This window comes from Polyodon spathula, chromosome 1 (genome assembly GCF_017654505.1).
Source record: "Polyodon spathula isolate WHYD16114869_AA chromosome 1, ASM1765450v1, whole genome shotgun sequence".
NCBI classification, from domain to species: domain Eukaryota; kingdom Metazoa; phylum Chordata; class Actinopteri; order Acipenseriformes; family Polyodontidae; genus Polyodon; species Polyodon spathula.
This window is the reverse complement of record NC_054534.1, coordinates 80,475,518-80,503,201: the sequence shown is the minus strand read 5'-3', so window position 1 is coordinate 80,503,201 and position 27,684 is coordinate 80,475,518. Positions and strand designations below refer to the sequence as shown.

The 27,684-nt window shown below is 39.7% G+C and overlaps 1 pseudogene; it reads left to right on the top strand.

Moving 5' to 3' along the window:
* LOC121324819 overlaps positions 1 to 26,794 on the top strand; it is a 32,035-nt pseudogene extending 5,241 nt beyond the window's left edge.
* Positions 26,795 to 27,684: the final 890 nt, after the last annotated feature.

Below are 27,684 nucleotides of genomic sequence, written 5' to 3'. Positions count from 1 at the left end.
TTTAACTTTACTTCCCTTGATTTAAATTCAACACTTTTCACAATGTATCCAAGCATCTTGTTAGCCTTTTTTATAGCTTCCCCACATTGTCTAGATGAAGACATTTCTGAGTCAACAAAAACTCCTAGGTCTTTTTCATAGATTCCTTCTCCAATTTCAGTATCTCCCTGTGGCAAAGTGGCTAGTGGAGGGGAACAGGTATAACGGTGATGCGATGCAGGAGTGACAGGCAGACAACAGTTTCCAGTGAAAAGGTGCTTTTATTTATAATCCAGGTCTGGTGACCGTTAAATAATAAATCCCCGGCTATACACAACAATGTGTAAAGCACGGGGATAGCAATAACACAGACACAGTCCCGAACAAAACGAACACACGGTCACCAGTCCTGGGTGAGTGCAGACGTGCTTGTGGTGGGTGAAGACACTGTATTTCGTGACGGTTCCGTGCAGTGGTGATCCGGATTGTGCTGACCCTGGTCGACAGCTCCGGATAGGTGAGTTAACTGTCTGGTGGTGCAAAACGCAGACAATTACAAACAAACACAACAAAACACAACACGTAATTCTCTGTAACAACGAGAGCTCCTCTCTCGCTCCTTCTCTCTCCGAACATTTACCCAAACGAAGGAAAAGACCAGCGTTACCCTGGCCCCTATATGTAATCCCGCATGATATCTAGGTAAACGGTTGCAGCTGCCTTATTACTTGCAGCTGCCTCTCGTTTATCTCTCAAATCAATACGGTCTTACAACAGAGTCGCGCTTCCCTCCAGGCTGACCCACTTCCCTGACCCGGAAACGAACTGTCAGGCCAGCCCTTCCAGATGCTTCTCCTCCCGTTCTTTAGCGCCCTCACAGGTTGGGAGGAAGATTCATCACCAGAACTCATCTTTCCGTCACACTCCCATATGATATTTATAATGTACATTTTTATTTCCTGCGTGCAGTACCTTACACTTTTCTCTATTAAATGTCATTTGCCATGTGTCTGCCCAGTTCTGAATCTTGTCTAGATCATTTTGAATGACCTTTGCTGCTGCAACAGTGTTTGCCACTCCTCCTACTTTTGTGTCGTCTGCAAATTTAACAAGTTTGCTTACTATACCAGAATCTAAATCATTAATGTAGATTAGGAATAGCAGAGGACCTAATACTGATCCCTGTGGTACACCGCTGGTTACCACACTCCATTCTGAGGTTTTTCCTCTAATCAGTACTTTCTGTTTTCTACATGTTAACCACTCCCTAATCCATGTACATGTGTTTCCTTGAATCCCTACTGCGTTCAGTTTGAGAATTAATCTTTTGTGCGGGACTTTGTCAAAAGCTTTCTGGAAATCTAAATAAACCATGTCATATGCTTTGCAATTATCCATTATCAATGTTGCATCCTCAAAAAAATCAAGCAAGTTAGTTAGACACGATCTCCCTTTCCTAAAACCATGTTTACTGTCTCCCAGGACCCTGTTACCATATAGGTAATTTTCCATTTTGGATCTTATTATAGTTTCCATAAGTTTGCATATAATAGAAGTCAGGCTTACTGGTCTGTAGTTACCTGGTTCAGTTTTGTTTCCCTTTTTGTGGATCGGTATTACGTTTGCAATTTTCCAGTCTGTCGGTACCACCCCTGTGTCAAGAGACTGCTGCATGATCTTGGTTAGCGGTTTGTAAATTACTTCTTTCATTTCTTCGAGTACTACTGGGAGGATCCCATCCGGCCCAGGGGATTTGTTTATTTTAAGAGCTCCTAGTCCCTTTAACACTTCTGCCTCAGTTATGCTAAAGTTATTTAAAACTGGATAGGAACTGGATGACATGTGGGGCATGTTGTCAGTATCTTCCTTTGTAAAAACTTGTGAAAAGTAATCATTTAATATATTTGCTATTTTTTTTTCTTCATCTACGATTTTGCCATTTGTATCTCTTAAACATTTAATCTCCTCTTTGAATGTTCGCTTGCTGTTGTAATATTGGAAAAACATTTTGGAATTGGTTTTAGCTCCCTTAGCAATGTTCATTTCTATTTCTCTCTTGGCCTATCTAACTTCCTTTTTGACTTGCGTTTGCAGTTCTGTATACTCTTTCTGCGTACTTTCTTTTTGGTCCTTTTTTAATGCTCTGTAAAGTGCCTTTTTTCGCTGAATATTTTTTTTAATTGATCTATTAAACCATTTTGGCAATTTAGTTTTACATTTAGATTTGTCTACTTTAGGGATGTAATTGTTTTGCGCCTCTAGTACTACATTTTTGAAGAACAACCATCCTTCTTCTGTGGGTGTTTTCTCTATTTTACTCCAATCTACTTCTGTTAGTCTCTGTTTCATACCTTCTTAGTTTGCCTTTCTGAAATTGTAAACCTTAGCTTTAGTCATTACTTTTGGGGATTTAAAAAACACTTCAAATGAGACCATGTTGTGGTCTGAGTTTGCCAGTGGTTCTCTGACCTCTGTTTTAGTTATTCTATCTTCGTTATTTGAAAAGACTAAATCAAGGCATGCCTCCCCTCTAGTCGGTGCCTTGACAAATTGTGTTAGGAAGCAGTCATTTGTCATTTCCACCATTTCTATTTAATCCTTCGTGCTACCCACCGGGTTTTCCCATTTTATTTGGGGGAAGTTGAAATCCCCCATTAGTATGGCTTCTCCTTTGCTACACGCATTTCTAATGTCATTGTATAACAGATTATTTTGCTCACCGTCTGAATCTGGCGATCTATAGCATGCTTCTATTATTATGCCCTTTGAATTTTTGTCCGTTATTCTGCCCCGTATTGATCCGGTTTTATTTTCTTTGTCCAGGTTTAACACCTGGGCTTCCTATTTATAGCGCTACCCCTCCTCCTCTTCTGTCCTGCCTGTCTTTCCTATACAGTGTATACCCACAGATATTATATTCGTCCCCATCACTCTCAGACAACCACGTTTCTGTAACACCTATCACATCATAGTTACCTGTTAGTGCAGTAGCTTCAAGTTCTAGAATTTTGTTTAATACCAGAGGTACTATAAAGATCAACTATTCATGCTGGTAGTTCTCAATCAGAAATGTACTATATAGAGCAATTCTAGGAATGCAAAAGAAGACGGTAATCTCGCATCAATGTGTACCATGTGCTCTAAGGCTCTGAAAAGGGTGTTACACACAGGAAGGACACATTTAGGATCCACCCACTTCCTGCTAAAACACATTCGTTTTAGTTTGTGACTGTTAGGTAAGTGTGAAACTGTAATTGTCATCCTTGCAGACTAATCACACAGAGAACATGACTCCTGGGTATAATATTGACATGTATTGGGTGTCCATGGCAGCGTTTTTTCCATGTTCTATATTCTTTTGATATTCTGTGCATGAATTTAAAGCTTGTGTTCTTCTTTTATATTCTGTCAGGTTTTTATTTTATGTGATGTGAACTGTGAATAAGTAATATGTTTAGGTTTAAAAAGCATTCATTGTGTTTTTCTTACAGTTTTTTTTTTTTTTAAATCATTGTCGTAGTGTCATATACATATATCCATATATATATATATCTATATATATATATATATATATATAGGAGGTTATATATATATATATATATATATATATATATATATATATATATATATACACACACACACACACACACACACACACACACACACACACACACACACACACACACACCACCACCACCTTCTATCACATTGATTTAATTGGGTGCTAATTATTTTAGACTTCTACACCATCTCAAAAGGCAAATTAATTCTGTCTGTATATTACAATATAGTTATCCTGTGACTGATGGGACGAATTGGTTTTTACGTCCATTCCAAATATGACAAGTGATTTATCTAGATGTTATCTGGGGTTTCCATAGTGACTGTGTTCTCAGGCACAGGAGGTTGACATCTCTAGCAAAGGCCAAAGCACATTAACCCAATGGACCTAAGTTTGACTAACTAGATTTGTCATTGCCTGTATTATTTCTTCATTTATATTGACATCTGACATTTTATAGTTCTTAATTCTTTCTCTCCTTTTATAATGCACTTGTTTATTTGTGGGAAAAAAGCAGAAGAAAAGCTACAGTTCTTTTTTTGCTCAGAAATTTACATCATAATGTAATTTTTTTTTTTTTTTTTTTTTACCAGTGCACAGCTAAAAAGAAAAATCTCCCAAACAGACGGTAACTTTATTTTAAATTTGTTTACCATTGTTATTATTGTTCCAAATCACTGTGTTTGATTTATTAGCATGGTCAATGTTATTTTTTATGAAACTACGTATGGATATTTGTTATAGAATGGTACTGATACCTGCAATAGGATGTTTGTATCTTTGCCAGGAAATGTATATGTTACTGTTTATTGACAAACTCCTAAAAATTCTGTGCCTGTATGATGGTATTCTTCCACAATGCTAAAGAACAGAGCTAGTCAGTTTCAGATCCGCTAACCAAAATAATTTCTTTATCACCTTATTAACAATTTGTAATGAAAAAGATTAAATTGTAAATGAGCAAAATCACCTCCTTCCTTTTCTGTATGAATGTCAATCGATTTATGTTTTAAAGTTTACCTTATCTCCATTGCTTTGATTTAATGTAGGCACTGGTCCAAGAGATATAATAAAATAATTACCTGCACTTAAGATCACTTAAGAATATGGTTGGTACAAATACCTGGGCCTGAATTAAAGTTTATGGCAGCATCATAGGTATCCTTTATAATAATGTTGATCTTATTCAGGCCCCAAAGGTCGTGAGTTTCCCCTCTCTATGTGATGGAAAAGAACGCTGTAGCTTCTGCAGCATGTAGCTGGTTAACATGAGTAAAGTTGGTTCTTTGATTTAGAATAGAATGACTCAACAGAAGGATCATGTTTAACACCCAATCCTGGTGGAGTGAGTATTATTTATTTTTCTGTGTTTAAGGTTATACAACAGAAGAGTGAGGAGGGTGATCATATTAAATTCCTTATTGAGAAGAAAGACTCAGAAGAGGAGACGTTTTATGAAGACCTGGATGGGTTTGAGGAGAATGGTACACAAGAAACCAGAATCAGTCCGTATACTTTCTGCAAGGCATTTCCCTTCCCTTCATGTTTGACAGAGACCTTGTACTGACTCGGTGTGGTAACGCTATCTTCCGTGTGCTTCCACAGATAGGAGTTCTGGCATGTTTGAAATGTAACACTGTTGGTAAAATGAAAACAGCTGTAATTGAATTTCCAAATATCTCCTAGATCTATATTTTTCTTTGGTTCATATTGGTGTCCCTCAGTTGATGTCTTGTAGTTTCTGTGAAGTATTCCACAGAAAGCTGTCTATAGGCCTTGGAGTGCAAAGCACTCCAGGTTTTCATTTAAATGCATCATACATTTTCATAATCAGACATGTAATCAGACATGATTTATTGTTGACTTTAAAGTATGTTTGGAAGAGACTGCGAAATAATATATATATATATATATATATAAATATATATATATATATATACATATATAATATATATATATATCTAGTCTACATTAATATATGTGAACAAATGCCAAAAATCCCCGAATTACTGTGTTGGAATGACAGCAGAAATTGTAAGATCCATACATACTGTATAGCTATTATTTGACCTATTAACACTGACAGGTATATTGTGAAAGCGTTCAAACATATATGTCATGCTTTTCATTTTTCCATAACCGTTTATTCAAGCTGGGCATTACAATTATTTATCATACGTTATTGAGGGTATTAGATTATATATTGGTGTATGTGTCAGTCTGTACATTTGTCATCTATATGTGACACGTATACAGTGGATTTTGTGGAAAATGTAAACATGTTCCTGTCAGTAATCTTCAAAACTAATTGTGAAAAGTAAGGACATTCAAATTGCCAGATCCTTTTAGCAGTATTGATTACTATTTTACTTTATAGCAAGAGATGCCATCATCAGAAACCATTTATTTGTTCTAAATACACATTTCTGTTTTTTTTCAGCTACAGCCTGGAGACTGCAACCTGGTCTCGGTTTTCTTGCTGGTCCGCCCACACATCGACTTCAGTTTCCATGGAATCCTATCACACATCAACACTGTGTTCATTCTGAGAAGAAAGGTAACCTCTCGGTTCATGGTAGGACATAAAGACATAGCTTTTTACAGTATATGCAGGTTTTTGTTAAATATGTACAGGAAGGTTTAGGTAACATAAATTAATATAAACAGTTTTCTGTTGTGGTATATTTAAAAAAGATAAAATATCTGAATTCAATTGAAACAACAAGGAAAGTACAAATAGATTTTCTGCACAAAAAAAAAGTATCAGTGATAATGTTGTTATACTCTACTAGCTCAGTCTAAAAGTCTCTACTGGCATACTAGCTGATAGAATTCAGCAGTCTTGGCGTTGGGCAATCAGAATATGCTGTAGGTGGGAGCATGTACAAGTTGCTGCCTAATGTATGTATCTGGAATTCTCAAATTCCAAAGCACAGGATATGAGTCATGTCGATGAGTTATACTGCGCAGAGTTATGTTATTGAAAATATGAAAGTTCACATTAAAGGCTTGGTTATCTATATTCTTCTTCCCAACTAGAAATACTGAAGACTAGTTTCTGTATATAAGTTTTACTACTGGGTAAAAGTAATCAAAAGTCATACCGTCCCTTTCATTTGGTACTGTATACACATTTTATGCATAAATGAATAGTTTTTTGTCTGAAGAGAACCATTTTACATAAAAAAATTGACTTTATATGGGTGCTTTGTAGGTCTGACTAAATGTATGAGTAAGTGTTATTACTAATTCATCACAGAATATGTTTCCTTCAAGGACGGTTTGCTGAATGTAGAAAAGTCAGAGTGTGAAGATGAGTTGACTGAAATCTGCTGCTTGCGGCTCAAGGACCAGATGATCTACCTGCCTGAAGCTGACTACAGCCTCTTGCTTTGTTCCCCAGGTACGCTGCTCTTGAAGACCTGTGAGTGTGTTTGTGTGTCTCTATATAACTTGCATTCATACCACTATAAAGATTTTCTGATGTGAGCAATACAAAAAGCTAGTTATTAATTTTACCCCTGCTGTTTAGAGAATGGACCCAGTGTGATTTCCAGCTCTGAGTACAGCTGTATGAATTTCAATGGGTTTTTAGTGCAGGTGACGCTGTTCCTAACTCCTCCTGGAGAACTGCTAGAAAGCTTGTTCATTCCAGACCCTGTGGTGTGCTTCACAAGCAAGGTTTTTTTTTTTTTGTTGCATTCTGTTCATTTTAATAGGCTTTTTAGTGTTTGACCTGCGGACAGATTCCAGCCTTAACCTCAAAAAGCTTGATACCTTTTGCAAACAAGCTCCTTTTAAGTTCAATGGTAGTCGGTCTGGATTCAAGCCAGAGTTAAAAAACAGACAAAAAACACCTAAAGCCCACTGCAGTGTTTTACACTATATAGGGTTGGATCATTTAATTAATTGATTCCTGAAGGCTACTTAAACACAAATATTTTGACTAAAATATACTGATCTGGTTTTATTTTGAGATGCAAGCTCCATATAAGCCTTTTTCAACAAACAGTGCCATAAGCTAGAAAGATCTTGTTCAAGGCGGTTCAAATTCCAGACAAACATGTTTGTTTTGAATTTCCATTTAAATTGTCCCTTTTTTCTATCTTCATGCATATTGCATGGCAGAAGTAGAGATGCACAAATCCAGTCATAAAGGTCCAGACTCCTCCTAGTGTTTGTTCCACTTATACGTTAAATTACTTTTAAACCAATTTCAATTGAGGACCAGATTTGTGGTTTAAAAAAATGGTGGCACTGATAAAAGAGAAAAGGTAGTACTGCTAAAATTATTATCTTTTTTTTTTTTTTTTTATAGTGTGATGAATCTTGATGACCTGACTAGACGAGGACTGTATCTGAGAGACATCCCGTTACACTATGCCACACGTGATCTTGTCCTCTTAGGGGAGCAGTTCAGGGAAGAGTACAGGCTGTCCCAGGAGCTCAAAATCCTGACTGACAGACTGCAGCACACTCTCAGAGCACTGGAGGATGAAAAGAAGACAGACAGGTATTTAAATGAATTTACCAAAACAGACACCCACCACATTTTATACAACATTGAAAATGACACCAGATTAAAAGCAGAAATAATATATCTATTTAAATTACCCCTGGGCATCAGTTACAGATGCCAGCTTTATTATTTATTTGTGAACAAATGCCAATGCCAATGCCTATTGATTAGAAATGTTGACATTTCTGTGGTACTAAAATCTGTGCATTGTTCGGGGCCTTTGAATTACAACACCAAGCAAAAAACAGCTTTCATTCGCTTGAACATGCAGCCAAGCCAAAACAAACCACTCAAGTAGAAACCCACTCAAGCACAATCCTGTTTCACACACACACCATTGTCCAGTGATTGTAGTCTTAAATTGTGTAGTACCTCATATAGAGGGTTTTATTCACAAAATGTCACCAATAATGCCACATTTTGACTCACTAGAAATTGAATGCTAAGCTTGCATTTTGAGTCTGTGTTTAATTATGTTGTTGTATATTTTAAATAAAAAAGCACCTTAACCACTTGCATTCTGATGTGGCAGAGAGTAGGCAGTGAATTCTGATACATGACTGGAGATGTCTGTGCTGTAAGTTTAACACAGACTTCAAGGCAAAATTGATAATACAGATGTCCTATACAAGTTCCAAAATTTGGAATTTAGAGCAGAGCAATTCAAAACTGAATTAAACTGAACAAGCATCATAACACAAGTACGATGCACTTTTTTCAAAATGAAAGAATACACTGCAGCAAAGTATATGTGCTGTGTATTATTGTGAATTTGTATTTATAAGGGGTAGTATATAATAAATTGTTATTATTCGGATGGAGACTGGGACATAAAGAAATTTGTTATGATTATATTTGTGTAATCTGAGTTCTTGTTAATGGGACTTTACTGTACAACGTGGATGTTAGATTTTGAAAACAATAGGACCTTTTTTTAGACTGTTTTAAATAAGGATTTTTAAGGACTGTTTTTCTGTGTGTTTATAAACATTCTCTTTGAAAAACTGCAAACCTTTCCATAAATAGCTCAATAGTTAAAAAAAGGTAATGGTAACTGTAAACATAATTATTCAAGTAAATTTTAATGACCTCAACAAAACACTCACTGAAACAATTGCTTAAGCTTTGTGAATAGGATCTAAAGATACAGTAGAGGTACACACTATCAGGCTTGTCTTTTTTTTAATTTTTATATTGCTATGTTAGATATTGCTATATACATGCTGTATACAGGCTGTATAAAATCATCCATGTAATATTCAAAGGTCTAAAACCTGCCATTTGAATGGTATTTCTGACATATTTAGAATGAAGCGACTAGAGAATACATTTTGTTTGTCTTGTCTTTGTGGCTGAATTGAAAAAGCTGTTAAAAGTGATTTACCGCTTGCTCACTAGTCCCATCAGGAAACCTTTTATTAATTGAAGCATGAGGCTTGACTGTAATTTAACCTTTAAATCACTAATTGAAATATAGCTCTCTGTGAAATGTAGCTAAACAGAAACAAAACCAAGACCATTTAGTTGCTCCCTTTATATTAGAAATACAAACTTGAGGTTTTGCTCAGCTTGAAATTAACCTTTTGTTGCATAGTAACTGTGACTCACTCATATGAATTAACATCTGTATACGCAGAAGTAAAAGAAACCAGGCCTGTACTGTAGGGGCCTTCAAGGTATTCTCTGCTGACCAAACAGCGGCAGCTAAACTGTCAACTGCAGTCAATTGACAGTGCTTGCTGATGCTTCGAAATGTACTCCAAGGTATTCTCTGACTTTTGTGAAGGCCCTGTGGTGCGATCAACCAATAGAAGATCTGCTTTTTTCTCCGCGGCAGTCCAATCATCAGTGAGCAGAGGCGGGACATAAACCTTTGAAGGTATTCCCTGTGTCAGTTGAAGATCTTGAGTGAGTTTAACCCATGTGAGAGTCAAAGATCTGCCTTTGTTATGCAGATTGCCAATCATGAATGAGCAGAGGTGGGACATAAACCATTGAAGGTATTCCCTGTGTCTTGAGTGACTCTCCTACCCCAGTAGATATGCCACTAGTTAAAGTTACCTAAGTTATATATATATATATATATATATATATATATATATATATATATATATATATATATATATATATATATATATATATATATATATATATATATATATATATATATATAATTTGGAATCGGGAATGCCCTTGCATTTTTAGTTTGTGTAAACGTATATACAACCCCTAATGAGTCCCTGCTTGCTGCCATGAGTAACAGCCATTTGACTCTCCTTCCCAGCAGCCTATTGGAAAAGGATGTTTTAGTGCAGCTGAGAGTCTGAGCATAATACAATCAGTACCCCTCGCTGGGACCAACCATTTTTAAAATCGATGAAACTTGATGGTTTGACATCTTCAAAGACCCTGCATTTGTGAGGTGTGAAAATAGCGGCTCACTCCAATGGGTAAAAGGGCCCATGGAAGACACTGGATCTCCACAGAGTTGCAGCTGAAATGATTAAGGGCCTGATCCTGGCAGAATTCATGTGAAGGGAATTACATTAAACTAGCTAGTTAGCTGGTAAGTTCAAGCATCAACAGAGGTTTTCGGAACTAAAGAAACATTGAGCCTTTCATGTTTATATTGCACTGCAATGTAATTTTTCTAGAAACGTGAGAGATCAGCTGCACTATTTTGAATACAGTTATTGCAGTTATATGCAATAATGTATTCAAATATAAATAACTTGGCTTGCTATCTAAATGCATGAGGTACTGTTTCAAAATGCTTACTGGGGTTATGTGTGATGTTATATGTGATGTTTATGAACACCTAATACCCACTTTTTAGCTGACTTTAATTGAACTTGAATTAAGTTTCATCAAAGGACTGAGAAATGAGTCATGATGCTAATTGTAACCATGCATAGGAACATAAAAAAGATGCTACTAAACTATTGAACATCAGCTTAGTAATTTATCAAAACCATTAGTGCCTAAGTTAACACTTATGAATTTTGGTGCATATCCGGCTTACAATTTGTTAATTAACCACAGTTTTAATTATTTTTACAAGTAGAGCATATCATTACTGGAAGCGAGAGTTTTCTGCTACGCAAACTCACATCCTAGCAGTGCTACTGTTCATAATACAAATATCTACAAGTCACCTGCCATAACCACTTGTCATTGAAGTTGAGGTTTTGAGTGCCTTAGTGAATTTGTTCAGACTGTGTGTGCAGGTCATGAATATTCTGAACAAAGACTGATAGGCTTTTCTGTTTTCTAGGCTGCTGTATTCAGTTCTTCCACGTTCTGTGGCCAATGAGCTGAGACACAAACGTCCTGTTCCAGCAAAGCGATATGACAACGTGGCAGTCCTCTTCAGTGGCGTTGTGGGATTCAACGCCTTCTGCAGCAAGCATGCCTCAGCAGAGGGAGCCATTACAATTGTCAACCTCTTAAGTGACAATATCACAAGGTTTGACATTCTGACAGATTCATGAAAGAATCCCTATGTTTATTAGGTAAGAGGTGGACATCACCATAACGAGCCTCAGTTTCAAATATCAAAGATAGTTTATAAAAAAATGGCAGGTGTTACAGTGACAGCAGAAAACACCAATGTATTAGAAATTAACAGATAATAGATGTTATCATTCAGTGGCTTCTTGAATAATATTTATAAATAATGTGATAATGATTCGCTGTGACTAGATTAGAATTTCCCAACAAGATAAAAATGGAACCCCCACTTGACCTAATATCACTTTTTCTTTTATACTGTACTATACCAGCGTGTTTTTTTTTTTAAATCCTATTCATTATTTAAAAATATATATATTTTCCCTCCTCAAAATCTCCTCTTTTAGAATGTGTACCAAATAAGCTCATACATAACCCCCCCCCCCAGTCCCGCCCCCTATAATTAGTTCAGAATCTAGTGCTGGACATGCTGTTAATTTTTCATTAAACCTATGCAGTTATGTCAGTAATAAGGCTACGCTAAACTAATGAATCACTTTGACAGGTGGAGACTGTGGGGGGCAAGTACATGACTGTGAGTGGTCTACCAGAGCCATGCACCCATCACGCTCAGTCCATCTGCCACTTGGCCTTGGACATGATGGAGATAGTGGGGCAGGTTAAGGTTGATGGAGAGCCAGTACAGGTATGGAAAAGCCGTGGATGAAAAGTCATTTTTGAAAAGAACAACTCAAACTCAAACCCATGCACCAGTGTGAAGATTAGGGAGAGACCTTCATTCATGGTCTCCATCTAACTTGCTGAGCATCTGACTAGTAGTGGTCGCTGAAGCTTGATAAGCTGACCTTGCTCCCTAACTACACGGGAGAGCAAAGGCCTATGCAAAGCTTTCTGTGGTTTACTAGCCCAGATCAGTAACTGGGTTATACTGCCCTGAACAAATGACATGTGACCCACTTGGGAGTTTATGTATGATAAAACCTACATGAAAAACAGCCAATCTAACTTTCTGTCAAATAAACATAAGGCTAAATGAATAGTTTGAGTTTGTTAGGCTGACATTAAAGTTTTGTAAATAGTTTAACACACATACTATTTAATATTTTAAAAGGTATTTTAAAAACCATGTGCAGCATTGTTTTTAGGATGATCCTTTTAGTAAATGAAATAGTTGCACTGCCAATAATATATATGCTGTCTAATGACGTATGTTTCTCATGCAGCATGCAGTTTATTAAAACATGTTTGATTTTAGAAAGCTTGCCTGGCACTGCAGTGCAGTATAATTTATGTTGCATAAAATACAAGATATATGAATCAAAATCACAGACTGTGTTAATACCAAAAATATTTGAGATATTACAGAGGGTTGTTTGATTATGAAATGTAATGTTTAAGGAACTTATTTTAATGGACTAGTTGGTGCTGCAGGCTTTTACTTTTGGAGGCCTGGGTTCAAATACAGCTCAGATCTATCCTAGAAAGTTCTTAATGATGCTGTTGATTATACAGTGATGAGGAGGGTTTATGTATAACTGGAATTATTGGCAATATTAATATACATAAAGAGGGAGGAGTTAGCCTCTGCATTCTTTGCTCCAGGTCATTTCTAGTGTGGAGGAAGGGCCATTTGAATTTGAATGGTTGACTGCCACTGCCAGTAAGGATATGGGACTTTGTATTTATTTCTTCATGGTTCACTTGCCAGTAGCTTCTGATTAATGCTTTATTTTTTGTGACCTGTTGTGGACATTAGTTACTGTGTTTCAAGGAAGCTTTGGCAAGTATATGAACAGCAGTAACTTTAATTCTTATTTAGTGTTTTGTTTGTTTATTTGATGTCCCCGCCACTTGTCTCAGCTGTGACATCATAGATCTAAATTAATTTATACTCATTGGTTTCAGTAAGTAGGTGATGTGGGAGGTGCCAAGGATGTAAATAAGAAGCATGGGAGTTGCCAGGCATTCCTATATATATTTCTGCAGTGGAAGTACAGGACAGAGTGGATTATAAAAGTCCTCATATTTCATTCTACAATTTATTTGGTTTTGCCTGTTTTTCAATTTCCCATCTCCTTTTTGTTTTTGTTTATAATGGATCAATATTTCATTATCAGTATTTTGTGGTGAGGCTCCAGCCGTGGTGATGTTGTGAACATTCTCAATGGGAGGAACGTGTTATTGACCAATCAGAGAGCAGCATCTCTGCCTGCCATTTTATCATTTTGTTTATAAAACATCATGAACTGCCTAAGAGCTTTGATTGTTTTTTTTTTTTTTGCCTTATCACATTCTTAAAGATCAAAGCACGTTTGAGTCAACAACTTTTAAGCATCAATTCTGTCACCGTTCTACTAATGTTGTAGAGTTGCCGATCAGCTGCATTCGGTATGAAAGACCGGGGTGCTCAAAGAGCAGCAGCTCTAAAACCAGAGAAGAGCATTACATTGGACCTGAACAATGAAGAGACCATGTATTTGTATACCCTGTCGTGTGCTATTGCTTACTGTAACAAAGTGCCCGCCCCTGTGTATTATCTGTTTATGTGTTGCGTGTGGTGTGTGTTTAAATGTTGGTGTATAGTCATTGGTACACGGGATATAAACGGGTCTGTGTAACACGAGTGTTTAAAAATGTATATGTGTATTTAGGCACGAGGATTGCACAGCACTTCACGTGCAAGTAAAATGTAATAATATGTGAGCACGGGGAATTGCACTTTATTAATTCACGTGCTGGGATTCAAGTGAATAATTAATTGGTAATTGAATCCCAGCACAATAGTATATATAGATGCACGTTGTCACATACTGGGGTTGGGTGTTCGGTGAGCGGAGAACGGGATTGGAGACGGAGGAAATAAGCAGTAGTAGTAGTAGTAATAATAAGAGGAGAAAGTATCCGCTCACCGTGTTTGTCAGTGTCTGTGCGTGCACCGTTTTGTTAAGTTTAGTCTGTTTTTGTTTGTCTATTTATTTTGGCGTAGAGTGCCGTGTCCTGTGTTTTTCGTGTTTGTGTAAACCTTTTATTTTGTATTAAACCGGCGCCAACAGGCGTCTTCATCACTTCATTTCATCCGTCCTGTGTTTTGTGTATTGCATTACCTTTCCTGGTTCTGACGCCGCCCACTTCGGCCGTCTCTGTGACACGTGGTGTCCTGCGTGGGATAACAGCGCCTCCAAGCGTCAGACCAGGAGAGGTGTTTTGTCAAAAAAAAAAAAAAAAAAAAAAAAAAAAAAAAAAAAAACAAAAAAAAAAAAAACAGCAACAACAAAAAAAAATAAAACATGGAAGGCTGGGACTGGAGAGATGGCTGCCAGGACCTGGAGGAGTTCCTCGGTGGTCTGGAGGACCAGGGCTGGTGCCTTGCCTGTGGGGAGTTTGGGCACCCGGTGGTGCGCTGCCCCTACCAGGAAGGAGAGGAGGAACTGCCACAGGAGAGGAAGGTGAGGAGGTGGCAGAGAAGGGGAAAGGGGAAGAGGAAGGCAGAGGTCCCACCGCTGTCTCCACAGCCGCACCAGTCTCCTGCAAGGGAGGAAGAGCCGCACCAGTCCCCTGTATCAAGGGGAGACTACACACCGCTCCCACCTCCACCACCAGGAGACTACACGCCGCTCCTACCTCCATGGGCAGGAGCAGAGCAGCAGGAGCTGCCTCTGCCTCCGCCACCTCCACCGGCAGGGGGAGAGCAGCAGGAGCTGCCTCTGCCTCCGCCACCTCCACCGGCAGGGGGAGAGCAGCAGGAGCTGCCTCTGCCTCCGCCACCTCCACCGGCAGGAGCAGAGCAGCAGGAGCTGCCTCTGCCTCCGCCACCTCCACCGGCAGGCGCAGAGCAGCAGGAGCTGCCTCTGCCTCCGCCACCTCCACCGGCAGGAGCAGAGCAGCAGGAGCTGCCTCTGCCTCCGCCACCTCCACCGGCAGGCGCAGAGCAGCAGGAGCTGCCTCTGCCTCCGCCACCTCCACCGGCAGGCGCAGAGCAGCAGGAGCTGCCTCTGCCTCCGCCACCTCCACCGGCAGGAGCAGAGCAGCAGGAGCTGCCTCTGCCTCCGCCACCAGCAGAGGGTGAATGCCTGCTGGGTCCCTGTCCACCAGCAGAGGGTGAATGCCTGCTGGGTCCCTGTCCACCAGCAGAGGGTGAATGCCTGCTGGTATCACTTCCCCCACCAGCAGAGGGTGAATGCCTGCTGGTATCACTTCCCCCACCAGCAGAGGGTGAATGCCTGCTGGGTCCCTGTCCACCAGCAGAGGGTGAATGCCTGCTGGGTCCCTGTCCACCAGCAGAGGGTGAATGCCTGCTGGGTCCCTGTCCACCAGCAGAGGGTGAATGCCTGCTGGTATCACTTCCCCCACCAGCAGAGGGTGAATGCCTGCTGGTATCACTTCCCCCACCAGCAGAGGGTGAATGCCTGCTGGTATCACTTCCCCCACCAGCAGAGGGTGAATGCCTGCTGGTATCACTTCCCCCACCAGCAGAGGGTGAATGCCTGCTGGTATCACTTCCCCCACCATCACGAGGAGAGGAGCTGGAGCTTCCTCTGCCTCCACCTCCATCAGGGGGAGAGGAGCAGGAGCTGCCTCTCCCTGCACCAGAAGGACCAGGACTAGATGCTGGCGGTCCTCAGCAGCCCTTGTATAGGCTGCTGAGGGAAGCACGGGGAAGAACCTCCCGGCTGCAGTGGCCGAAAAGAGGGCCAACACCCGCACCCCAGCTTGTCCTGACTGCCAGCCTCGCTTCGCCCAAGGATGCCAGCCTCGCTTCGCCCAGGGATGCCAGCCTCGCTTCGCCCAAGGATGCCAGCCTCGCTTCGCCCAAGGATGCCAGCCTCGCTTCGCCCAAGGATGCCAGCCTCGCTTCGCCCAAGGATGCCAGCCTCGCTTCGCCCAAGGATGCCAGCCTCGCTTCGCCCAAGGATGCCAGCCTCGCTTCGCCCAAGGATGCCAGCCTCGCTTCGCCCAAGGATGCCAGCCTCGCTTCGCCCAAGGATGCCAGCCTCGCTTCGCCCAAGGATGCCAGCCTCGCTTCGCCCAAGGATGCCAGCCTCGCTTCGCCCAAGGATGCCTCTGCATCGCCTGGGGTTGCCCGCCGCTCTGCATCGCCTGGGGTTGCCCGCCGCTCTGCATCGCCTGGGGTTGCCCGCCGCTCTGCATCGCCTGGGGTTGCCCGCCGCTCTGCATCGCCTGGGGTTGCCCGCCGCTCTGCATCGCCTGGGGTTGCCCGCCGCTCTGCATCGCCTGGGGTTGCCCGCCGCTCTGCATCGCCTGGGGTTGCCCGCCGCTCTGCATCGCCTGGGGTTGCCCGCCGCTCCGCATCACAGCCGGAAGTACTGTGGCCGGAACCCCACGAAGGGGAGCTGCCGGCCACGAAGAAGGGGGAGGAGGTCTGGAGACCGCCAACCCCAGCAGCAGTTTCGCTGCCGGAGGAGGGGGAGGAGGTCTGGAGACCGCCAACCCCAGCAGCAGTTTCGCTGCCGGAGGAGGGGGAGGAGGTCTGGAGACCGCCAACCCCAGCAGCAGTTTCGCTGCCGGAGGAGGGGGAGGAGGTCTGGAGACCGCCAACCCCAGCAGCAGTTTCGCTGCCGGAGATCGTGGGGGAGGTCCGGAGACCTGCTCCCTCTGCAGTTTCTTCCCTGCAGGAAGAACGGTGGTTGAAGCCCCACCAAGGGGAGCTGCCGGCGCCGAAGGAGGGGGAAGGTCAGGAGACCACACCCCAAGCAGCCTTTCCGCTGCTAGGACTACCCTGGCAGGAGAATGCTACCCTGCTGACAGCATTACGACCTGTGGGCCCCTGGAAGCCTCTGGTCCTGGCCAAGGACTTTGGGCGGGACTTTTGGGCTTTTAAGGGGGGAGGTGGCCATTGAGGCCATGTGTGCTTTGCACAGGAGGGGGTATATGTAACAAAGTGCCCGCCCCTGTGTATATTATCTGTTATGTGTTGCGTGTGGTGTGTTTAAATGTTGGTGTATAGACATTGGTACACGGGATATAAACGGGTCTGTGTAACACGAGTGTTTAAAAATGTATATTTGTATTTAGGCACGAGGATTGCACAGCACTTCACGTGCAAGTAAAATGTAATAATATGTGAGCACGGGGAATTGCACTTTATTAATTCACGTGCTGGGATTCAAGTGAATAATTAATTGGTAATTGAATCCCAGCACAATAGTATATCCCAGCACAATAGTATATATAGATGCACGTTGTCACATACTGGTTTTTGGGTGTTCGGTGAGCGGAGAACGGGATTGGAGACGGAGGAAATAAGCAGTAGTAGTATAATAAGAGGAGAAAGTATCCGCTCACCGTGTTTGTCAGTGTCTGTGCGTGCACCGTTTTGTTAAGTTTAGTCTGTTTTCGTTTGTCTATTTATTTTGGCGTAGAGTGCCGTGTCCTGTGTTTTTCGTGTTTGTGTAAACCTTTTATTTGGTATTAAACCGGCGCCAACAGGCGTCTTCATCACTTCATTTCATCCGTCCTGTGTTTTGTGTATTGCATTACCTTTCCTGGTTCTGACGCCGCCCACTTCGGCCGTCTCTGTGACACTTACTTATAAAGCACAGGTCTGATATATCAATAGTGTGTTAGTACCAATAATCCCAGGTAGGCATAAATCCTCCATAGCATTCTGTACTCAACTGCATAGTAAAGGACTTGGGGTTTCTGCAACAGGGTTTAACAGTAAACTGAAATGTTAATATTAGCAACAGTCCCTTACGGTGACATCTTTGAGGTTGTATCTCACTGTGATGGCTTTTGGAAATCGATTGCAGTTCCACCTTTTCAGAAATATTCTAAACAGGCTGGTTAGACAGTGTAGCTTTTTGCTGATGTAAAGCATCTTTTATTTTCTAATGACAGCATCAATTCAAGAGCCTTGTTCTTGCATACCGCTCTCGTCACCACACTGCCCCCTCCTACCAATCTCTCAAGTCTACCTACACCCCCTCTTTGTGCCTCCTCTACTGGCCAACAAGTCATGTCTTCCCTCCACTGTCCATCCTACCATGCCCACTCCTCAAGACCCAGCTGTTTAGACTGCACTTGTAGATCTCTTGATCTACCCCTCCTGCCATGCACTCGACTAGCCTGACCTACGCACCACGTTACTGGATCCTCAGCTAATGCACTAACCGCGCACTATTGCACTACTAATATGTCATTGTAGATATAACTTGTAATCCTTACTTGTTGCAGTTAGTATTGTATTTTAGTAGTATTATTTGCATTTACTGTAAACTATACATATTTAAATATTAATCTTGCATTGTAACCCTGCACTGCCCTGTAACACCCGTAAATCAGCTTGGATAAAGGTGTCTGCCAATAAATTAATTAATTAAATAATAATAATAATAATAATAATAATAATAATAATAATCCAAACAATGCAAAGTAAATAGCTGATTATAGATCAAAGGTCTTCTTCAGTGTCAATACACCACAAAAGAAATGTAAAGTGCATCTCCCAGTTAAAAGCAAATCCACAACTTTGTTACATAAAAATACTAAATCACTAACATGTTTAGACTGATCCTGGTCTCCTCCACAGCATCAAAAAGAACAAAGAAAAGTGTAATACTTAAGAGCTGAAGGGGCAATCATTAACCTCAGCTGATCAGTACAAATACTTTAAAACTGCGTATCGCCGAACACAAATCAGCAATCAGAAATAATAATCAGGAGTATTCCATTGCTAAACACTACAGTAAAGCTGGACACAGATCCTCTCCACATACCACACATTGTGATCCCTGGGTGTGGAGAAGGTCAATCTACCAGCCCGTGGTGGCAATCTGGTCAATTTACTGACATGCGGAGAAGCGCATTGGATTCTAAACTTAAAAACACTAGAACCATTTGGACTTAATGAAGATCTAAAATGATGTCCCCTAATTTAATTCAAAATAATTGTGTTTAATGCTGTTTATATTGTTGTCAACTGTGGTATATCTTTGCTGTTGCTGTGTTGAAAGGGAGAAGCTAATTGAATGTTATCACCTCGTTGACGTCAGTATTTTATGTATTATGTATTTGTAATGATCAGCTGAGGTTGCTGATTGCCCCTACACCTCTAAAGGACTTTTCTTTATTCTTTTTGATGCTGTATATATGCTGTGAATATATATTCACAAAAATATACAGCCAGCGCTACAAAAGTATAGGTTGTATGCCTAGATTAAGATTAAATTGGGTTACAGTATATTGATTGCTTCTGTTATTATTTTTCTCACAGGGGGATGTAGCACATTAAATTAAATTAAGGCCTGAGCCATTTTAATGGGAGTGTGTGTCAAAGCTGAAGCCTTGCTGTTTAGTGTATTAAAACCCCAGTCAGGTACTGGAAAGATTTAACAGAATTCTCCAATGAAGCAGTAATGGCCTTGGTATATGTTTAAAGTATATAACATACCTGCTGGCAAATTCACATGAAATTACATACACATTTAAGTAAGACATAAGGACATAGGAAGGTTAGACAGAAAATGTGAGACGTGTTTGCAATTGTCCCAATGTAATTACTGTGAATACTGTTCTGATAGAAGGAAGGTTTACATGCTAATCTATAAAGAAAGAAATCTGTGCATCTTCTTCCATGTGATCAAGTTTATAAACTTAAGTATGGGAGGAGGGACAGTCCCTACATAGTAGGCATCTCAATGTAACCTATCAAAATCATTTAGATACCAACGTAACACAATAAAATAAATAGGTCCTGCATCTTGTAAAGCGCTTTGTGATGGTGGTCCACTATGAAAGGCGCTATATAAAATAAAGATTGATTGATTGATGTACCCTTTAAATATTGCTGGATTAACTAGCTTGCTGGACTAATCACTGTAAAGAAAACATTTTATGTATAATGTAATTCAGGGGTTACGCATTTGATGTGTGCACCAATAACACCTGAATTCTGCAGGCATTCATCAGGTCACATCTCTCTGAATTCTGCAAGCATTCAGCGGATCACATCTCTCTGAATTCTGCAGGCATCTAGCAGGCTGCTGCAGATCACATCTCTCTGAATTCTGTCCAGTAGGCCCCTGCAGATCTCAACTCTGGGCCTCCACTCCCAGCCAGTCAGACAGTCGGCCTTTCATCTACCAGGTGTCCTACCTTCGAGTAATTCAGGCGTTCAGTCACACACTCCAAATGACCACAATAAGACCTTTAGCTAGTCACCTGGAGGAAGGGTGGTCCATCTAGTCATGGATTCCCAGAAGTTTAATTTCCCCTACTTACCTGTTTATGTTTTTTTTTTATTTTTCCTCTCCTGGGTGCTAACTGACTATGCTGGCACCAAAGCGAGCAAGCAAAGGTGGGCTGAACGTCCTTTTCTGGTTCTTGAAATCCTTGTGTTCGTTGTCCACCTGCTGGCATCCAGCAGGTCCCCACAGTTCACCAGCCTTCCACTGGTTTTCTGGTTTTACTGTCAGCTCTGCTGTTTCTTTGAAACTCCTTTTAGAACAATGGAATGGAATTACATTTTTTTATGACGATGGTCTTCTTCTACCTAAAGATCTTTTACAGCTTTACAGATGATTTTTCTTATGGTTTTGGAGGGCAGTTCAAAGGAAAATGGTCAGCAGTTTCTTGGCTTAAATAATTTGAATGTATACACTATTCCAATCAGTCCTCCACATTGTACGAAATGTATCCAGTTGCTGTAGCCGTATTCCTCTGGGGTGTCTTCCTGGGCTAAAAAGTAAATTCCCTTTCAAGTATGAAAAGTTACCATTACGTTATGGGTATTTACCTCCTAAAGACCCTGAAACCTGAATAAGATACATCAAAGCTGCTCACAGAGCCTGTGATGAAATCATGGCCCAGCCCCAAGGGCATAAAATTACTGTGCTCACAGACCTCCGTGGCATTTTTATCATTATTAAAATGATATCAAAATAATCGCTGTAATAGTTTTCATGAATTACACATAATTTGTGCACTACAGACTGTTGTTTGTTATGTCCCACTGCGGCCTTATGCCCCACTTGAAGCTAGCTTCCCAGGGATCCAGCAACATAAATCAGCTGACTTGTGCGCTCCCTCCAGGCTGCTTAGCTCTGGCTGGAGTTATTATTTGTTGTTTTTGTTACAGGACATTTTCTTACAAGACATTATTCACTGTAACATTTTATTACTGTTTGTAGAGAATTTTCTCTTGTGTTTTCTGTTTCTTTTACAGACTACACGCAGACCGATCTGCAATGTGGTGCTTTACACATGTACAGTGAGAGCAGCTTCTAGGCTCGGCAGCACTGCGTAGGACCAAGATATGTGCTTTGGGTGTTTATTGTTTGCAGTCTCATCCACAGTGTCTTGTTGTCGGCTTGGTGGCTGCTTTTAGCATCATCATTACGAAGGCTGTTAGTTCCATCTAACAAACAGGCTTCCCTTAGTTTCGTATGTGTATTGATAGTGGTGGGCATCCATGTACATTGCTGCCCACGGTGCCTGAACCGGCGGACCAGTACCATAATGGTACCGAGGTCACCAACCCACTCCATTCCTGACTGTACCAACCCGGTGCTAAAGTCACCAAACCGGTACAGAGCCGACCCTTGCTTCTTGTTTACTTCTTGCATCATGTCTGGGTTTTATCCCTGCGAGACATGCACGACCATTCTGCCTGTTGAGGAGAAGCAATGCAGATGTACTTCCAGCCTGGGACCAGAGCACACCAAGGAGGCACTGGTGAACTTCAGTTTCATCCATGATTCAAGGAAATTAGTAGGCTTTTACCAGTCGCTGTGTCCATGATTGCAGCAGGCTTGAAGGAAATTAGTAGGCTTTCACCAGTCGCTGTGTCCATGATTGCAGCAGGCTTGAAGGAAATTAGTAGGCTTTCACCAGTTGCTGTGTCCATGATTGCAGCAGGCTTGAAGGAAATTAGTAGGCTTTCACCAGTTGCTGTGTCCATGATTGCAGCAGGCTTGCAAGCACCTTTATCTTATTCAGGTTTCGGGGCCTTTGGGAGGTAAATACCCAACAGTAATGGTTACATTTCTATTTCAAGGAACCAGAGTTATGATAATAGCGTAATGTTCTCATCCATTCAGATAATTTAGCTCCATAAGTGGATCTGCATCCTATGCCGGTTCCTTCTTTATCAATCCTGACATTCCTGTAAACTATAATCTCTATCCTCTTATTGCAGTACACAAGATGAGTATTGGGTAAGAAGGACTAATTAACAGTAGCTTTAGCATTAAAACAAAATAGTTTTAATTGCAGTACATTCAAATTATTGTCTCGTTAGTTGCAAAGAGAACAGAAATCATTTTGTCTTCAGCATAGATTTTGTACTTGTTCTTTGAACAAGGAAAGAAGCTGTTTAGCCCTATTGCAATGTGACCAGTTAGCTAACTGTCGTCTTCTTTTTATTAGGCAAACGCTTTTAATAAGGCCAATAAACCCTTATACAGTAGGACTACATTTCTGATGTCCTTTGAAATTTAATTCTAATACCGTGACAAGTACCAGCCAACAACAATTATACAGGCTTAGCTGCAGTAAAAAAAAAAAAAAAAAAAAAAAAAACTAATGAGGACTGTATGCTATGTGCACAGTGGCTAACAGACAGTACAGGTTAGACAAACAGGCAAGCAACTTGTCTTGACTTATGCGAGTTTATGCAATAATTCTTCTTTAAGTTTATTATTATTAATACAGGCTATATATTTTCTTTTTTAAATCACTATTGGTATACACAATGGAGAAGTGGTTACTGGCTTGATTACTGTCTGTTTGGAAACACTGTCAACCTCACAAGCAGAACAGAAACCACGGGAGAAAAAGGGAAGATCAGTGTTTCAGAATATACCTTCAGGTGAGAGAGTACAACGTATTTATTTTGCATTATGTTTATATGCATTAAGTGTTAAGTCGTGTGGTAAGCAATCCTGCTGAAATATACACATTTAAAATACTGAAATGTTACTATTGACCATGATATTAACCTCTAACCTATTCTAGATAGTGTGACTTATTGGTTAGTAGAGGATAAAGGCCAAACAGTTTGATGTTTTTCTCGTTAGCTCACAGCTGTATTCCGTGCTTCTTAAATAAAAACAATTGACATTTGGCAGCCATATTTGCTTTAAGTTTCTGCTGCATATTGAGACTATCAGAAAGCAGTATTATGCATTCCAATGAATTGCTAGCTGAGGTTGAATTGTGGCAAAGTGAGTGTCTGCACCTAAAGCTATGGCCAAACGTTTTGCATCACCTTACAGAATTAATTAAAACCTGCTGGGCAATGTCACGTTAACGTATTGAATTACATACTGCTTTGTAGTTTCCATCTAACTAAAAAGTGACAAATTGAAAAATGAGACATTTCAAAATCTAACATGAAATACTGTACTACTATTATGGCTACTGGTAGACTTTTGCAGTTTCATTTTGGAGTTTCTTTGATTACATGATTTTAAATAAAATATCTAAATTATGTTAATAAAGTTTTTTGTTATTGTTGTTGTTTTTTTCTTAATTGTGTCTCCATCCTAAAATTCTAAATGATGCAAAGCTTTTGGTCACGGCTGTACAATGTTGAAACACATTTTTTTTGAAACTCACAAGGACAGTTTGATCTTAATGTGTTACAATGACACTGAACCAATGTAGGTCATTTTCAAGTTAACTGAACATCCATTATGAACCCAGAGATTGTCCCTTGAACATCCAACTCGGGTTTGACAGTTCTCGTCAGGTTATGAATTGACTGATCCTTTTCTCTGTGAAGATACTTGTAGTAATACTGACATGCTATTGTTCCAGGTGTTTGATGTCAGGAGAGAATGCAGACCCCTAGTTCCATCTGGAATACAAAGGGCTGGTGCCAATGAAGGGCGAAAAGGAACCAATGAAAGTGCACAGAAACAGAAGTGTGACTCATCAATGAGCACTATGTGTCACTTTAAGCAGGGCTGTAAAAACAAGTGAATTACAAAATGGTTTTTAGTGACAGATGGCAGTTTAGAAAATTCCACAGCCACATTATTTATAAATCTATTTAATGAAACGTATGGAATATACGAGTATGGGTATGTGTAGGGTCAGGTAGAAATTGGGTAAATTAAAGGACATGCTGAATTGAGGACTAAGGGAGCATTGCCAGTAACCTTTTTTTGCATATGCCACAAGCACACTTTTTCTGTGTTGTTCTAAAACTTACCATAATCTGGGGATATTCTGGACATTGTTGAACATTGGACAGAAATGAAAAAAAGTTATTTTTTGCAATAAAACACTATATTTTACTTTTTAAATATAAACAATCTATACACCATTTAAAAGCCCTGGTTCTGCGCTTTCTAATGAGCAATTTGGTTTTATTATATTCTTGGGTTCACCTACCTTTTTTGTATGATTTATGTGAGGAGGTGAAAATGACCATTAAAACGTTGTGGTCAAACTTTCATCTGTACTGCCCAGCCTGAAGCTCGCAGGCAGATCTGCTCCATATTGTCAGAATCTGCACAAATCACTGATTTGGGGACATATTGTTCCTAATCTGTAGCCCTTTCCATGGCCAAGAAAATGGCCTGTCCATTGTTATCTCCAAGTAGTGAGACTTCTTTTGGGTAACACTGGACAGAAATAATTCTGCATATGTACCAAGGATAATATCAAATTATTATTATTCTTGATAATATATGTACTAACGTTACACTACCACATACTGCTTTACTGCATTGCATGTGATTTTCATCTCATCGCTGATCTTGTGAGGGTGTTAACATTAAATCTTGCGATAAGAATTTCAGACTAGGAAATCCTCATAGCTGAAGGGCATTAGATTGCAGAGATGGTAGAAATGGTTCAAACGTATAAAAGAAAACTTGGTGCTCAAAGCTGCCATGATTATACAGAAGTCGTCGAAGAGGTGCTGTCCAGTTTGAAGAAGGCCTGTTGATGGACTCAATGTCAGTGAAAAAAAAAGGGGGGGACCCAAATATTTGTTGCAGGTTAACATTACTCAATCTATGTTTGTTCTCTATAGCTTTTTGAGTAATGAAAGAAAAAAAAAAGTAGTTCAATAAAGTTCTGCCTGCACAGCAAAATTGTTTAGATATTTTGGCCAAAAAGCACAATCTCCACTATTTTTGTTTATTTCTTTTTTTAAAATTTCTCAGGTGTCCATTGTTGAAATGAGGAAGATTTAAAGTGGTTCAGTCACAGTTTTAAAGGGGTGTCCAAAGACTCCACAAAGCCCCGGAAAAATTGACAAAATTTAAATTTAAAAAATGAGTCTTTAACCCCAAGGTATACCTGTAAATATATCATAAATTTGGTTCCAAAAAATGATTTATAAAAAAAATACTACAACAAATGTGTCAAAACTGTCCAAAATAGCCCCAGATTACGGTAATTACATTTCCTGATAATACATTAAAACTATGAAACATGTGCCATGTTTAAGATTTTACAATAGATTTATTATTTTTCTTGTTACAGTTTCTAGTTACAGCAAGGTACAACTAACCTCTTTATTTCATTTTGACAAAACAAATGTTCCATTTTTATAGCTGCGCTTTTGCTAATCACTGTCATAACTTTATGTAGCGTTGTATTTACCATTTATGTTTTGTGAAGAATCTTATTTTTGAGAAAAAAAAAATAAAAAATCAAAGGACACAAAGTAATCAGAAATAAGTAAACGCTGCACACCAGCTTTTACTCTGTATCTTTTACAATTTATTTTAGTCAGTATAACAAAGGGGCCAATTTTAATTATCTAAATTGCAACAGTTTTGATTAGGCCTGCTGTCACCAAATAGCATGATGTTTTGAAAGGGTTCTCCTGAAAAATGTATATATTTTTATGATGTTTTGAAGGATGTAGTCCATATATTTAAAAAAATATATTTATGGCAGTGCCATAGCCATTCTAAGTTTTGCTGTTCCTGTTTTACTTCAGACCTCATTTTGCCTTGATGGCTTTTACCGACAAGAGTGATATTCTGTACCACTGTTGTTTAGATCATACAAATAAACCACAACATTCATACTGTATGTGCCAAGTACTTTACTGTAAATTGTGTTAGGTAGATTTCAGCTATAATTTAATTATGTTTGAAACTTTTGTTTTTAACTGGTACTTTTATTGTCTGAATTCTGTGATGCTGAGGCACTTTTTGTGTTAAGCTGTGTAATGTTTTAACCTTATGTAAATTTAACAGTTGCGAAAATGAATTTGTAAAATCAGTTTATTATTTATAATTGTTAACTTCACTTGTAGTTTTTTGTGTATTTAACAGGTAATCTAAATTACCACACAGAAATAAATTGAATGAAAAACAGAAGACATGATATTGCAGTGTTTATTGTAGCTGAGCTCCACAAGACCATCTCAATCAATCGACTTGTTCAAATTTAACATGGACATGTGTCCATAATTACTCCTAAAAACCATCATTAAGTGATTATTTGAACAAGCAAGAGATTTCATATTTGACCCTTTCTCCTATGAAACTGTACCAATAGATAATTTGATTTTTGATTTTCGATTATGATATTCAAGTGAGAAGTTTAAAGTAACTATTAAGAAGTACAAACATTGGTTAATAATATACAGTACTGGCACTGATTCATTCAAACATCTTACACAAATATGTACACTAATTAAAATACACATATTGGATTCCTTCGAATTTAAGACACACTTTTTAAAACACATTTTTCTTCTCAAAAACAGCCTGCATCTTAAATTCGAGTATAGTGATGCGTTCAAATCGTCAACAAAAGATGTAACTGCCCGAGTACACAAACAGCACATGACTGACTGACAAGAAAATACGAGCAAAAATGTCAATACATGATCTTGAATCATCCATGACACACAGGCAGCCATTTTCAAAGAAGGGTCTTTAGTTTCCTAAGGAATTTGAAGAGAAGCTTTTACAATTTCAGAGGTTCGTTATTCAACACTGTTTAAGAAACTATCAGCTTGGACAAATCAGAAATACTGATCACCCCATATTTTTTGACATGCCAAGCAGTACTAAAGTTCACAAAAAGGGAGAAAAACAGGTGCGGATCATCATGACTGGAAATGAGAAACAACCTTTACCTTTAATGTTTTGTTTGACAGCAGATGGCCGCAAACTGCCTCCATACGTCATTTTCTTATATGTGTATTTGAGGTTGTAAT